Below are 15,575 nucleotides of genomic sequence, written 5' to 3' on the forward strand. Positions count from 1 at the left end.
AGGCTGAATAAACTGAGTTTGTACTCGTTAGAGTTTAGAAGGATGAGGGGAGATCTCATTGAGATGTACAAGATGATGAAAGGGATGGATAGGGTAGAGGTGGAGAGGTTCTTCCCGCTCAGAAAGGACAGCAGGACTAGAGGGCACAGCCTCAAGGTAAGGGAGGGGCAGTTTAGAACGGAGTTGAGGAGGAACTTCTTCACTCAAAGGGTGGTGAATCTCTGGAATTCTCTGCCCGTTGAAGTGGTTGAGGCTTCCTCGCTAAATATATTTAAGACGCGGGTAGATAGGTTTTTGGTAGGCAAGGGGATTAAGGGTTATGGGGAGAAGGCGGGAAAGTGGAACTGATCCACTTCAGATCAGCCATGATCTTATTGAACAGCGGGGCAGGCTCGAAGGGCTAGATGGCCTACTCCTGCTCCTATTTCTTATGTTCTTACGTTTTTAAGTTTACCTCAGTCCAACGCCAGCATTTCCACATCATGTACACTGCTGGTCACAGGCCTCCAATTTGAAAAGCAACTCTTGACAGCCATCCTCTGGCTTCTGTCAAGAAAACAATTTTGTATCCATTTAGATACCTCACCCTGGATCCCGTGAGATTTAACCTTCTGCAACAACCTACCATGTGGTACCTTGTCGAAGGCCTTGCTAAAGTCCATGTAGTCAACATCAATTGCACTGCCCTCATCTACCTTCTTGGTTACCCCTTCAAAAAACTCAATCAAATTTGTGAGACATGATTTTCCACTCACAAAGCCATTCTGACTGTCCCTAATCAGTCCTTGCATCTCTAAATGCCTGTAGATCCTGTCTCTCAAAATATCTTCCGACAATTTGCCCATCATAGATGTGAGGCTCACTGGCCTGTAGTTCCCAGGCTTCTCCCTGCAGCCCTTTTTAAAAAAAGGCATAACATTTGCCACTCTCCATTCTTCAGGCACCTCACCCATGACTATCAATGATTCAAATATCTTGGCTAGGGGACCCTAATTTCCTCCCTAGTCTCCCACAATGTCCTGGGATACACTTCATCAGGTCCTGGGGATTTATCTATCTTGATGTGATTTACGACTTCCAGCACCACCACCTCTGTATATGTACACTCATCAAGACATCACTATTTATTTCCCCAAGTTCTTTAACAACCATGCTTTCCTCAACAGTAAATACTGATGAGAAATATCCATTTAGGATCTCACCCATCTCTTCTGGATCCACACACAGATGACCTTATCGACCCTTAATAGGCCCTATTCTCTCCCTTGTTACTCTTTTGCCCTTTATGTATTTGTATAAGCTCTCTGGATTCTCCTTTGCCCTATCTGCCGAAACAGTCTCACGTCCCTTTTTGCCCTCCTGATTACTCTCTTAACTCTACTCCGATACCACTTAAACTCTTCAGGAGATTCACTTGATCCCAGCTGCCTATGTATGTCATGTGCCTCTTTCTTCTTCTTGGCCAGGGCCTCAATATCCTGAGTCATCCATAGTTCTCTACTTCCGCCAACCTTGCACTTCACTCTAGTGTTTACCCTGAACCCTGGTTAACACACTTTTGAAAGCTTGCCACTTACCAGACATCCCTTTGCCTTCCCACAGACTCCCCCAATTAACTTTTGAAAGTTCCTGCCTGATGTCATCAAAATTGGCCTTGTCTTAATTTAGAATTTTAACTTTTGGGACCAACCTATCATTCTCCATAGGTATCTTAAAACCAATAGAATTATGGTCACTGGCCCCAAAGTGATCCCTCACTAACACTTCTGTCACCTGCCCTTCCTTATTTCCCAAGAGGAGGTCAGGTTTTGCCCCCTCTCTAGTCAGGCCATCCACAAACTGAATGAGAAATTCCTTCTGAATACACTCAACAAATTCTCTCCATCCAACCCTCTAATGCTATGGCTGTCCCAGTCAAAGTTGGGAAAGTTAAAATTTCTGACTATTATCGATGTCTTGTACATCTCCTTTAAAACTTGTCCATAGAACCACAGAAAATTTACAGCTCAGAAACAGGCCTTTTGGCCCTTCTTGTCTGTGCCGAACCATTTTTTGCCTAGTCCCACTGACCTGCACCTGGACCATATCCCTCCACAACTCTCTCATCCATGTACCTGTTCAAGTTTTTCTTAAATGTTAAAAGTGACCCCACATTTACCACTTTATCCGGCAGCTCATTCCACACTCCCACCACTCTCTGCGTGAAGAAGCCCCCCCAGTATGCCCTTTAAACTTTTCTCCTTTCACCCTTAACCCATGCCCTCTCGTTTTTTTCTCCCCTAGCCTCAGTGGAAAAAGCCTGCTTGCATTCACTCTATCTTTACCCATCAAAATCTTATACACCTCTATCAACTCTCCCCTCATTCTTCTACGCTCCAGGGAATAAAGTCCTAACCTATTCAATCTCTCTCTGTAACTCTGCTTCTCAAGTCCTGGCAACATCCTCGTGAACCTTCTCTGCACTCTTTCAACCTTATTTGCATCCTTCCTGTAACTAGGTGACTAAAACTGTACACAATACTCTAAATTTGGCCTCACCAATGCCTTATACAACCTTACCATAACATTCCAACTTTTATACTCGATACTCCGATTTATAAAGGCCAATGTACCAAAAGCACTCTTTACAACCCTATCCAACTGTGATGTCACCGTTAGGGAATTCTGTACCTGTATTCCCAGATCCCTCTGTTCATCTGCACTCTTCAGAGTCCTACCATTTACCCTGTACGTTCTACTTTGGTTTGTCCTTCCAAGGTGCAATACCTCACATTTGTCTGCGTTAAATTCCATTTGTCATTTTTAGCCCATTTTTCTAGTTGGTCCAAATCTCTCTGCAAGCTTTGAAAACCTTCCTCACTGTCCACTACACCTCCAATCTTTGTATCATCAGCAAATTTGCTGATCCAATTTACCACATTATCATCCAGATCATTGATATAGATGACAAACAACAATGGACCCAACGCCAATCCCTGCGGCACTCCACTAGTCACAGGCCTCCACTCAGTGAAGCAACCCTCCACAACCACTCTCTGGCTTCTTCCAGTGAGCCAGTAATCCAATTTACCTATTGTATACCTAGTGACTGAACCTTCCTAACTAGCCTCCCATGAGGAACCTTATCAAAGGCCTTGCTAAAATCCAGGTAGACAACATCCACTGCCTTTCCTTCATCCACTTTCCTGGTAACCTCCTCAAAAAACTCTAATAGATTGGTTAAACGTGACCTACCACGCACAAAGCCATGTTGACTCTCTCAATAAGTCCCTGTCTATCCAAATATTTGTAGATCCTATTCCTTATCACACCTTCCAATAACCTGGCCACCACTGACGTCAAACTTAGCGGCCTATAATTTCCTGGATTTCTTTTGGAACCTCTTTTAAACAACGGAACAACATGAGCCACCCTCCAATCATCCGGCACCTCTCCCGTACATACTGACATTATATATATGCCTGCCAAGGCCCCTGCAAGTTCACTACTAACCTCCCTCAAAGTCTGTGGGATTACCCTGTCCGGTCCTGGGGATTTATCCACTCTGATTTGCCTCAAGACAGCCAGCACCTCCTCCCCTTTAATCTGTAAAGGTTCCATGAACTCCCTACCTGTTTGCCCTATTTCCGTAGACTCCATGCCTATTTCCTCAGTAAATACGGGTGCAAAAAAACCATTTAGAATCTTCCCCATCTCTTTTGGCTCCATACATAGTCTAACACTCTGGTCTTCCAGAAGACCAATTTTATCTCTATCCTTTTGCTCCTAACATACCTATAGAAGCTCTTTGGATTTTCCTTCATTCTGTCTGCCAAAGCAACCTCATGTCTTCTTTTAGCCTTCCTGGTTTCCCTCTTAAGTATCTTCTTACACATTTTACACTCCTCAAGCATCTGATCTGTTCCTTGCTGCTTGTATATTTCATACAAATCTCTCTTCCTCTTAATCAATGTTACAATCTCCCTCAAGAACCAAGGTTCCTTATTCCTATTTATTTTGCCTCTAATCCTGACAGGAACATACAAACTCTGCACTCTCAAAATTTCTCCTTTAAAGGCCTCCCTCTTTCCATTTACATCCTTACCAGAGAACAGCCTGTGCCAATCCACACTTCCCAGATCCCTTCTCATTTCATCAAATTTGGCCTTTTTCCAGTTCAGAACTTCAAACTGAGGACCAGATCTATCCTTATCCATGATCAGGTTGAAACTAATGGCATTATGATCACTGGATCCAAAGTGTTCCTTCACACTCACATCCATCACCTGCCCTAACTCATTTCCCAATAGGAGATCCAATATCGCACCCTCTCTAGATGGCACCTCTGTATACTGATGTAGAAAATTCTCCTGAACACATTTCACAAACTCTACCCTGTCTAAACCTTTAACAGTATGCGAGTCCCAATCTATATGTGGAAAATTAAAATCCCCTACTATCACAACTTTCTGTTTCTTGCAGTTGCCAGCTATCTCTCTGCTGATTTGCTCCTCCAATTCCCTCTGACTATTGGGTGGTCTATAATACAACCCCATTAATGTGGTCATACCTTTCCTGTTTCTCAGCTCCACCCATAGGGCCTCTGTAGACAAGCTCCCTAATCTATCCTGCCTGAGTACTGCTGTAACATTTTCCCTTTTGCCTCGCACCTTAAATCTATGCACCCTAATAACTGACTCCTCCACCCTGGGAAAAAACTTCTGATTATCCACTCTGTCCATGCCTCTCATAACCTTGTAGACTTCTATCAAGTCGCGTCTCAACCTCCGCCGTTCCAGTGAGAATAAACCAAGTTTCTCCAACCGTTCCTCATAGCTAATGCCCTCCATACCAGGCAACATCCTGGTAAATCTTTTCTGTACCTTCTCTAAAGCATCCACATCCTTCTGGTAGTGTGGCGACCAGAATTGAACACTATATTCATAGTGCGACCTAACTAAGGTTTTATAAAATTGCTACATGACTTGCCAATTTTTAAACTCAATGCCCTGGCCGACAAAGGCAAACATGCCATATGCCTTCTTGACTACCTTCCCCACCTGCATTGCCACTTTCAGTGACCTGTGTACCTGTACACCCAGATCCCTTTGCCTTTCAATACTCTTAAGGGTGCTGTCATTCACTGTATATTTCCTATCTGTATTAGGCCTTTCAAAATGCATTACCTCACATTTGTCTGTATTAGGCCATGCTTTTCCAAATGCACATCAATCCCATCTCTAAAAAATCCTCTCCAATAGCTTCCTAAACTCCAATGTGAGGTTTACAGGTCTATAATTTCTTGGTTTATCCCTTTTTCCTTTCTTTTGAACAAAGGCACAACATTAGCAACTCGCCAGTCCTCTGGGAACTCTCCAGTGGCTATATTGGATACAAAGGTCTTTGTCAGGGCCCAGCAATCTCCTTTCTTGCCTCTCTCAATAACCCAGGGTAGATCCCAACGGACCCTGGGAACTTATCCACCTTAATGTTCTTTAAGAAAACCAACACCATTTTTTTCTTGATCTCAAAATGAACTAGCACATTAGCATGCTCCACACTAATCTCACTATCCTCCATGTCTTTCTCCTTGGTCAATACCGATGCAAAATATTCATTTAGGATCTCACCTACATCCTCTGTCTCCAAGCACAAGTTCCCTCCTTTGTATTAGCAATTTTGAAAAACCTGAGGGTCGATAAGTCCCCTGGGCCAGCTGGGATATATCCGAGGATTCTTTGGGAGTCAAGGGATGAGATTGCAGAGCCTTTGGCTTTGATCTTTGGGTCCTCACTGTCCACGGGGATAGTGCCAGAGGACTGGAGAGTGGCAAATGTTGTTCCTCTGTTCAAGAAAGGAAGTCGGAATGACCCTGATAATTATAGGCCAGTTAGCCTTACTTCGGTGGTCGGTAAGTCAATGGAAAAGCTCCTGAGGGATAGGATTTATGACCATTTGGAAAGATGCAGTTTAATCCGGGATAGTCAGCACAGTTTCGTGATGGGTAAGTCTTGCTTCACAAATTTGACTGAAATCTTTGAGGAGGTAATGAAGTGTGTAGATGAAGGTAGCGCAGTTGATATCGTATACATGGATTTTAGTAAGACGTTTGATAAGGTTCCCCATGGTAGGCTCATAAAGAAAGTAAGAAAGTGTGGATTAGAAAGAAATTTGGCCGATTGAATAAGTAACTGGTTATCTCGTACAAGGCAGAGGATGGTGGTGGATGGAAAAGTTTCAGACTGGCGACCAGTTACCAGCGGTGTACCACAGGGATCAATGCTGGGTCCTCTGCTATTTGTGATTTTTATCAATGACTTGAAAGAGGGGGCTGAAGGGTGGGTCAGTAAATTTGCTGATAACATCAAGATTGGTGGAGTAGTGGATAAGCTGGAGGGCTTTTGCAGGCTGCAAAGAGACATTGATAGGATGCAGAGCTGGTCCGAAAAGTGGCAGATGGAGTTTAACCCTGATAAGTGCGAGGTGATTAATTTTGGTAGGACAAATTTGAATGCGGATTACAGGATCAACAGCGGTGTTTTAAGGAATGTGGAGGAACAGAAAGATCTTGGCGTTCATATCCACAGATTTCTGAACGTTGCCACTCAAGTGGATTGAGCTGTGAAGAAGGCTTATAGTGTGTTAGCATTTATTAACAGGGGGCTTGAGTTTAAGAGTCGTGGGGTTATGCTGCAACTACACCGGATGTTGGTGAGACCACATTTGGAATATTGTGTGCAGTTCTGGTCACCTCACTATAAGAAGGATGTGGAAGCATTGGAGGGGGTGCAGAGATTTACCAGGTTGCTGCCTGGTTTGGAGCATAGGTTTTATGAGGAAAGGTTGAGGGAGCTGGGGCTTTTCTCTTTAGAGCGGAGGAGGGTGAGAGGCTAGTGGACGTTCAGAGACTATTTCCTTGGATGTAGCTGTTACTAGGAGGCATAACTATAAGGTTCATGGTGGGAGATATAGGAGGGATGTCTGAGGTAAGTTCTTTACTCAGAGGGTGGTTGGGGCTAGATTTCTGATAGACAAGGGAATTATGGGTTATGGGGAGAAAGCGGGAAAGTGGAACAGATCCACTTCAGATCAGCCATGATCTTATTAAATGGCGGGGCAGGCTCGAAGGGCTAGATGGCCTGCTCCTGCTCCTATTTCTTATGTTCTTATGATAGTGGGGTTGGACACTTTGGGAACTTCCAGGCGGTTATTGCATAGGCACATGGAGCACACCAAAATGATGGGGAGTGGGATAACTTGATCTTGGTTTCGGACAAAGCTCATAAGAACATAAGAACATAAGAAATAGGAGCAGGAGTAGGCCATCTAGCCCTTCGAGCCTGCCCCGCCATTCAATAAGATCATGGCTGATCTGTCGTGGCTCAGTCTCGGCACAACATTGAGGGCCGAAGGGCCTGTACTGTGCTGTACTGTTCTATGTTGTCTTGAAGTGGTCCTATCCTTTCCCTAGTTATCCTCTTGTTTTTAATGTACGTATAAAATGGCTTGGGGTTTTCTTTAACCCTACGTGCCAAGGTCATTTCACAGCCACTCCTTGTCCTCCCAATTCCCTGCTTGAGTTTTTTCTTGCTTTCTTGATATTCCACATATGGCCTGTCCAATTTTAACTTTTAACTGAATTCACAACCTCCCTCATTATCTAAGGGTCTCTTACCTTACCATCCTTGTCTTTCCTTCTTACTGGAACATGCTGCGCCTGAACTCTGATCAGTAGATCTTTAAACAACTCCCACATGTCAAATGTGCATTTGCCCAATATTTGCTGCTCCCAATTAACTCTCCCTAGCTCCTGCCTAATATTGTCGTAACTGCATTTCCCCAATTTTGTACTCTCCTGCAGAATCGTGACTTATCCTTATTCATAGCTATCATAAAACATAAGAAGTTGTGATCACTGTTTCCAAAATGCTCCCCCACTGAAAGGACAGTCACCTGCCTAGGCTCGTTTGCCAATACAACATCCAGTATGGCCCCTCCTCAAGTTGGATTATTCACATACTGTTTCAAGGAACCTTCTTGGATGCACCTAACAAATTCTGCCCTGTCTAAGTCTCTTGCTCTGAGAAACTCCCTGTCAATATTGGGGAAGTTAAAGTCATCCACTATGACAACCATGTTGTTATTGCATCCTTCCATAATGCCTACATATTTGTTCCTTAGTTTAGAGGGGAGACAATGGCCTTGTGGTATTATTGCTACGCAATTAATCCAGAAACTCAGCAAATGTTCTGGGGACTCGAGCTCGAATCCCGCCGCGGCAGATAGTGGATTTTGAATCCAATAAAAAATAACTGGAATTAAGAATCTACTGATGACCATGCAACGATTGTTGATTATCAGAAAAACCCACCTTGTTCACTAATGTCTTTAGGGAAGGAAATCTGTCATTCTTCGCTGGTCTGGCACACGTGATTCCAGAGCTACAGCAATGTGGTTGACTCTCAACTGCCCTTGGGCAACCAGGGATGGACAATAAATGCTGGCCAGCCAGAGACGCCCATGTTGCACAAATGAATAAAAAATTCTCAGAGGCTGTTGGGCCTAGAGTATAATCTCACCAGAATGATTGCATCTTGCTTATTTTTGAGCTTTACCTATACTGCCTAGTGGATGAGGCCTCCAGTGTGTCCTCTCTGAGGGCAGATGTGACATTCTCCCTGACAAGTAATGTAACTTCTCCACCTCTTTTATTTCCCTTTCTATCTTGTCTAAAACATTGAAACTCTGGAACGTTGAGCAGCCCGTCCTGTCCCTCTCTCAACCAAGTCTCTGTAATGGCCATAACATCATAATCCCATTTATTGATCCAGGTTCCAAGTTCATCTGTCTTACCCATAATACTCCTTGCATTGAAATAAATACACTTCAGTCCATCGGTCTCATTCTGTTTAGTAACCTGAGCTTGCCTTCCTTTTAGACTTACTGGTCCTAACATCCAGCTTCCCCTCAACCCCTCCACTTGCTGATTTGCAGATCTTTAAGCAGATTATTTAGAAATTAGTTAGAATCACATTCAGAGTGGATTTTATCATCACTTTGTGTTCATCAGAGTGATAGAACAGCACAGGAACAGTACAGCACAGCACTGGAGCACAGGAACGGAACAGCACAGCACAGGAACAGCACATTACAGGAACAAGTCCTTTGGCCCACAATGTTGTGCTGAACATGACGTTCATGAAGGTTTGGCTGAAAACATGTGTAAATGCAGAGATTCACTGAACCTCCAGCAAGGTCGTGAGAGGGGCGAGGGTGGCAGGGTGAGAGCGGCAGGGTGAGAGCAACTGGGCGAGGGTGGCAGGGCAAAGGGTGACAGGGGCGAGTGTGGCTGGGGCAACCGTGATAGGAAATTCACTCTCTATGGTTTTTAACTGACTGGCAGCTGGTATTGAATAAAATGGATGAGATTATGGAGAGCAGTGTGATTAATGAAACACTGTGAAAATGTTGCAGCTGTATTTTAATAAATGTATTTAATTAAAACAATGTCCATTTACCAACTGAAAGTAGTCTGATTAACTCATATCTTCATTCTGTCTACATTTGTGAATTAAGAATAAATTTAAAATGGTTGACAATATCACATGTATTCATTTGTTACTGACGTAAATAAATTTCGCTGATAGAATTGCCACATGTTGCGCTCAAAGAGGTTTTGACATTTCAGAAATAGGAACAGCTTTGTGGATAAAGGCAGATTGTTAATAATTAATATCAAATGGTGCGGATCAACTGTAGCTCTAATGCTGTCAGACAGTCCTTTATTCTTTATTAAACTTCGCTTTTTCTATTACTGTCTCGTTTAATGTGTTTGTGCAACTGAATGAACAAAGTGTGTGATCTTCAGAGTTGCAAAATATGGTGGCCTCAACATTGAGCCACTTTGAGCATGTTGTTCAGAAAATATTTGGTTTTATGGAGACCTGGAATAGCTGGATAGCTCTCAGCATAAGCTGGAAGTATTTGCCCAGCTGGGATGTAGAACTCCTTTTGGGACTGTATGTCGACAAGATTGAAAGAAGTCAGAAAGTTCTGAGTGTCATGGGGTTGCTCATAATTTTGAATCACCCTAAATTTGAATCAGCCGATACGTCTCAGTTCAACAGGAAGCGAACCTTCATGAAGACCCCTTCATCAGTGCTATTTAACAAATCACACCAAACTGACAGGCTAGCTTCTAATGTTTGATTTCTAGGTCTTTACTTTCCTGAGTTCCAACATTCATTAGTGTTTAATTTATCTATATTGAGAGAGTTGTTGCTTCATTGGCACCGGCAAAGATCCCAATAGAGTATCCTTTACATGATTACTGTCATCCAAAGACAGGACACCTCCTGCGGAGCCAAGGTCATTCATGGGGTAAGACCTCAGCATTCTATTGGAGAACAAAGTGTAGGAGTGATGCAATTTTTCGGATGCCTCAGAGCCAAGCTGGTGTTGACATGAAGCGTGGCAGTGGGTGGAAGCTACTGGATTGACATATGCCACACTTTTATGGTGGCATCTAATACTTGCCAAAAAAAATTCTGGAGCTTTTCTGCAGGGAAGAACTGATACATTAACATCCTAGCTGTAGATTTGAAATCCATGAGTCCATGTTGAGGATAATGACTTCAGTGAGGCCCATGAATTTGGGCTCTTGGAGTATGAGGTCATAATTGCCGGCCCAATCAGGGAGCCTACTATATAAATATAGAACATAGAACATTACAGCGCAGTACAGGCCCTTCGGTCCTCGATGTTGCACTGACCAGTGGAACCAATCTAATGACCCTCTAACCTAAACTATTCCAATATTATCCATATGCCTATCCAATGACCATTTGAATGCCCTTAAAGTTGGCGAGTCCACAACTGCTGCAGGCAGGGCATTCCACACCCTTATTACCCTCTGAGTAAAGAACCTACCTCTGACATCCATCCCATAATTACCACCCCTCAATTTGAAGCTAAGTCCCCTCGTGTTAGCCATCACCATCCGAGGAAAAAGGCTCTCACTTTCCACCTATTTAATCCTCTGATCATCTTGTATGCCTCAATTAGGTCACCCCTTAATCTTCTTCTCTCTAATCTTCTTCTCAACCTCAAGTCCCTCAGCATTTCCTCATAAGACCTTCCCACCATACCAGGCAACATCCTGGTAAACCTCCTCTGCAACGTTTCCAATGCTTCCACATCTTTCTTATAATGGGGTGACCAGAACTGTACGCAATACTCCAAGTGCGGCTGCACCAGAGTTTTGCACAGTTGTAACATAATCTCATGGATCTGAAATTCAATCCCTCTACCAATAAAAGCTAACACACCGTACGCCCTCTTAACAACCTTATCAACTTGGGTACCAACTTTCAGGGATCGATGCACATGTACACCGAGATCTCTCTGCTCATCCACACTACCAAGAGTCCTTCCATTAGCCCAATACTCTGTAATCCTGTTACTCCTTCCAAAGTGAATCGCCTCACACTTTTCTGCATTAAACTCCATTTGCCACCTCTCAGCCCAGCTCCGCAGCTTACTTATGTCCCTCTGCAAACTGTAACATGCATCCTCACTGTCTACAACTCCTCCGACTTTAGCGTCATCCGCAAATTTACTAACCCATCCTTCTACACCCTCATCTAGGTCATTTATAAAAATGACGAACAGCAGTGGCCCCAAAACAGATCCTTGAGGTACACCACTTGTAACTGAACTCCAGGTTGAATATTTCCCATCAACCACCACCCTCTGTCTTCTATCAACTAGCCAATTCCTGATCCAAACTGCTAAATCACCCTCAATCCCATGCATCTGCATTTTCTGCAGTAGCCTACCATGGGGAACCTTAACAAACGCTTTGCTAAAATCCATATACACCACGTCAACTGCCTTACCCTTATCCACCTCTTTGATCACCTTTTCAAAGAACTCGACAAGGTTTGTGAGGCACGACTATCCTTCACAAAACCGTGTTGACTATCCCTAATCAAATTATTTCTCTCTAGATGATTATAAATCCTATCTCTTATAATTCTTTCCAAAACTTTGCCCACAACAGAAGTAAGGCTCACCGGTCTATAATTCCCAGGATGGTCTCTACTCCCCTTCTTGAACAAGGGGTCAACATTTGCTATCCTCCAGTCTTCCAGCGTTATACCTGTAGCCAATGATGACATAAAGATCAAAGCCAAAGGCTCTGCAATCTCGTCCCTAGCCTCCCAGAGAATCCTAGGATAAATCCCATCCGGCCCATGGGGCTTATCTATTTTCATACTCTCAAGAATTGCTAACACCTCCTCTTTATGTACCTTAATCCCATTTAGTCTAAAAGCCTAAACCTCAGTATTCTCCTCGACTACATTGACTTTTTCCTGCGTGAATACTGATGAAAAATATTCATTTAGTGCCTCTCCTATCCCTTCAGGCGCCATGCTCGATTTCCCACTACCGTCCCTGACTGGTCCTAATCTTGCCCTAATCAATCTTTTATTCCTGACATACCTGTAGAAAGCTTTAGGGTTCTCCTTGATCCTACCTGCCAAAGTCTTCTCATGTCCTCTTCTAGTTCTTCTTAACTCTGTCTTTAGCTCCTTCCTGGCTAATTTGTAACTCTCCAGTGCCCTAACTGAGCCTTCACGTCTCATCTTTACATAAGTCTCCTTCTTCCTCTTCACCAGAGATTCAACTTCCTTAGTACACCACGGTTCCCTCGCTCGACCACTTCCTCCCTGCCTGACAGGTACATATTTATCAAGGACTCACAGTAGCTGCTCCTTGAACAAGCTCCACATTTCAGTTGTTCCCAGCCCCCACAGTTTCCTACTCCAACCTATGTATCCTAAATCTCGCCTAATCACCTCATAACTTCCTTTTCCCCAGCTATAACTTCTGCCCTTTGGTATATACCTATCGTAGACCTCTATAAGATCACCCTAAGCCTCTTAAGCTTCAGGGAAAAAAGTCCCAGTCTATCCAGCCTCTCCTTATAACTCTACTTGGCTCTGGTCAGACTGCTCAGAATCATAGAATTGTTACAGTGCAGAAGGAGTCCATTCAGTCCATCGTGTCTGCACCGGTTTTCCAAATGAGCATTGAACCTAGTGCCCTTCTCCCTGTAACCCTGCATTTTGTTTCTTTTCAAAATAGCATCTAATGCCCTCCTAATGCCTCAATTGAGCCTGCCTTTACCACACTCTCATGCAGTGCGTTCCAGACTCCAATAACTTGCTGTGTGAAAACATTTTTCGTTGTATCGCCTTTGTTTCATTTACCAATTACCGTAAATCTATGCCCTCTTATTCTTGATCCTTCCATAAATGGGAACAATCTTTGCCTATCTGTCCTGTCCTGACCCATATGATTTTGAATACTTCCATCAACTCTCCTTCCAACTTCCTTTTCTCCTCAGATTTTCCAATCTATCTTCATGTAAACCTCTTCTGCATTCGCGCCAATGCATTCACATCCTTCCTGTAGTGTGGCACCCAGAACTGTACACAAATATTCCAGCTGGGGTCTAACTAGTGTCTCATACAAATTCAAAATAATCTTGCTCTTGTACTCTATGCACCCCTGTTCATAAAGCCCAAGGTAATGTATGAGGATGAGAAAGTAGGATCCCGGACCTGTGTCCCCTGTTTGAACAGAGGGGAGTACGATAGGATGAGAGAGGAATTGGCAAATGTAGATTGGGGGCACAGATTGGTCGGTAGGACTGCTGAGGAACAGTGGAGGATCTTTAAGGAGATCTTTCTTGGTGCTCAGCAGCTAAACGAGCGCTAAATATTAAAAAGGATAGTAAGAGTTTTTATAAATATATAAAGAGGAGGAGGCTGGCTAGGGTGAATATTGGACCATTAGAGGATGAGAGGGGGGATTTAGTGGTGGGGGATGAGAAAATGGCTGAGGCCTTAAATAAGTTTTTTGCTTCGGTCTTCACGGAGGAGGACGCGAATAGTTTGCTGGGTGTTAAAGATAGAAGGATGGTAGGAGTTGAGGGCCTTAATGCGATCACTGTCGCTAGAGAGGTAGTGCTCGATAGACTAGAGGGACTGATGGTGGACAAGACCCCAGGACCGGTTGGAATGCATCCCAGGGTTCTGAAGGAAATGGCAGAGGTGATAGTGGATGCCTTAGTGATTATTTTCCAAACCTCGCTGGATTCCGGGGAAGTGCCGGAAAATTGGAAAACGGCTAATGTTATGCCGCTGTTTAAAAAGGGTAGCAGGCAAAAGGCAGGGAATTATAGGCCGGTTAGTTTAACGTCTGTTGTAGGAAAAATGCTTGAATCCATCATCAAAGGAGAAATAGTGAGGCACCTTGAGAAGACTTGTTTGATAGAGCTGACACAGCACGGATTCGTTAAGGGGAAGTCGTGTCTGACGAATTTATTGGAATTCTATGAGGATGTGTCTAGTGCGGTGGACGCAGGGGAACCCGTGGATGTGGTGTTTCTCAATTTTCAGAAAGCGTTTGATAAGGTGCCTCACAAAAGGTTATTACAGAAGGTCAGGGGGCATGGAGTTGGGGGTAGGGTGTTAGCCTGGATAGAGGATTGGCTGTCAAATAGGAGGCAGAGAGTAGGTGTCAATGGGTGCTATTCGGATTGGCGGTTGGTGACTAGTGGAGTGCCCCAGGGATCGGTGCGGGGGCCTCAGCTATTTACCATTTATATAGATGATCTGGAGGAGGGAGCTGAGTGTAGGGTGTCGAAAGTTGCTGATGACACAAAGATAAGTGGAAAAGCAAATTGTGCAGAGGGTGTAGAAAGTCTGCAGAGGGATCTAGATAGGCTAAGCGAGTGGGCGAGGACCTGGCAGATGGAATATAATGTTGGCAAGTGTGAGGTTATCCACTTTGGCAGGAATAATAGTAGGAGGGATTACTATTTAAAGGGCGAAAAGCTGCAGCATGCTACAGTGCAAAGGGACCTGGGGGTCCTTGTGCATGAGTCGCAAAAACCCAGCCTACAGGTGCAGCAGGTGGTCAGGAAGGCCAATGGGATGCTGGCCTTCATAGCAAGGGGGATTGAATATAAGAGTAGGGAGGTCTTGCTGCAGCTGTACAGGGTGCTGGTGAGGCCGCAGCTGGAGTACTGTGTGCAGTTTTGGTCGCCGCACTTACGCAAGGATATTTTGGCCTTGGATGGAGTGCAGAGGAGGTTCACTAGGCTGATACCGGAGTTGAGGGGGTTGAGCTATGAAGAGAGGCTGAATAGACTGGGCTTGTACTCGTTGGAGTTTAGAAGGATGAGGGGGGATCTTATTGAGACATATAAGATGATGAAGGGGATGGATAGGGTAGAGGTTGAGAGGTTCTTCCCGCTCAGAAAGGACAGTAGGACTAGAGGGCACAGCCTCAAGACAAGGTGGGGCAGTTTAGAACAGAGTTGAGGAGGAACTTCTTCACTCAAAGGGTGGTGAATCTCTGGAATTCTCTGCCCGTTTAAGTGTTGGAGGCTACCTCGCTAAATATATTTAAGACGCAGGTAGATAGGTTTTTGGTAGGCAAGGGGATTAAGGGTTATGGGGAGAAAGCGGGAAAGTGGAACTGAGCCACTTCAGATCAGCCATGATCTTGTTGAATGGCGGGGC

The sequence above is a fragment of the Carcharhinus amblyrhynchos genome, chromosome 18 (genome assembly GCF_965287045.1).
Source record: "Carcharhinus amblyrhynchos chromosome 18, sCarAmb.v2.hapA, whole genome shotgun sequence".
NCBI classification, from domain to species: domain Eukaryota; kingdom Metazoa; phylum Chordata; class Chondrichthyes; order Carcharhiniformes; family Carcharhinidae; genus Carcharhinus; species Carcharhinus amblyrhynchos.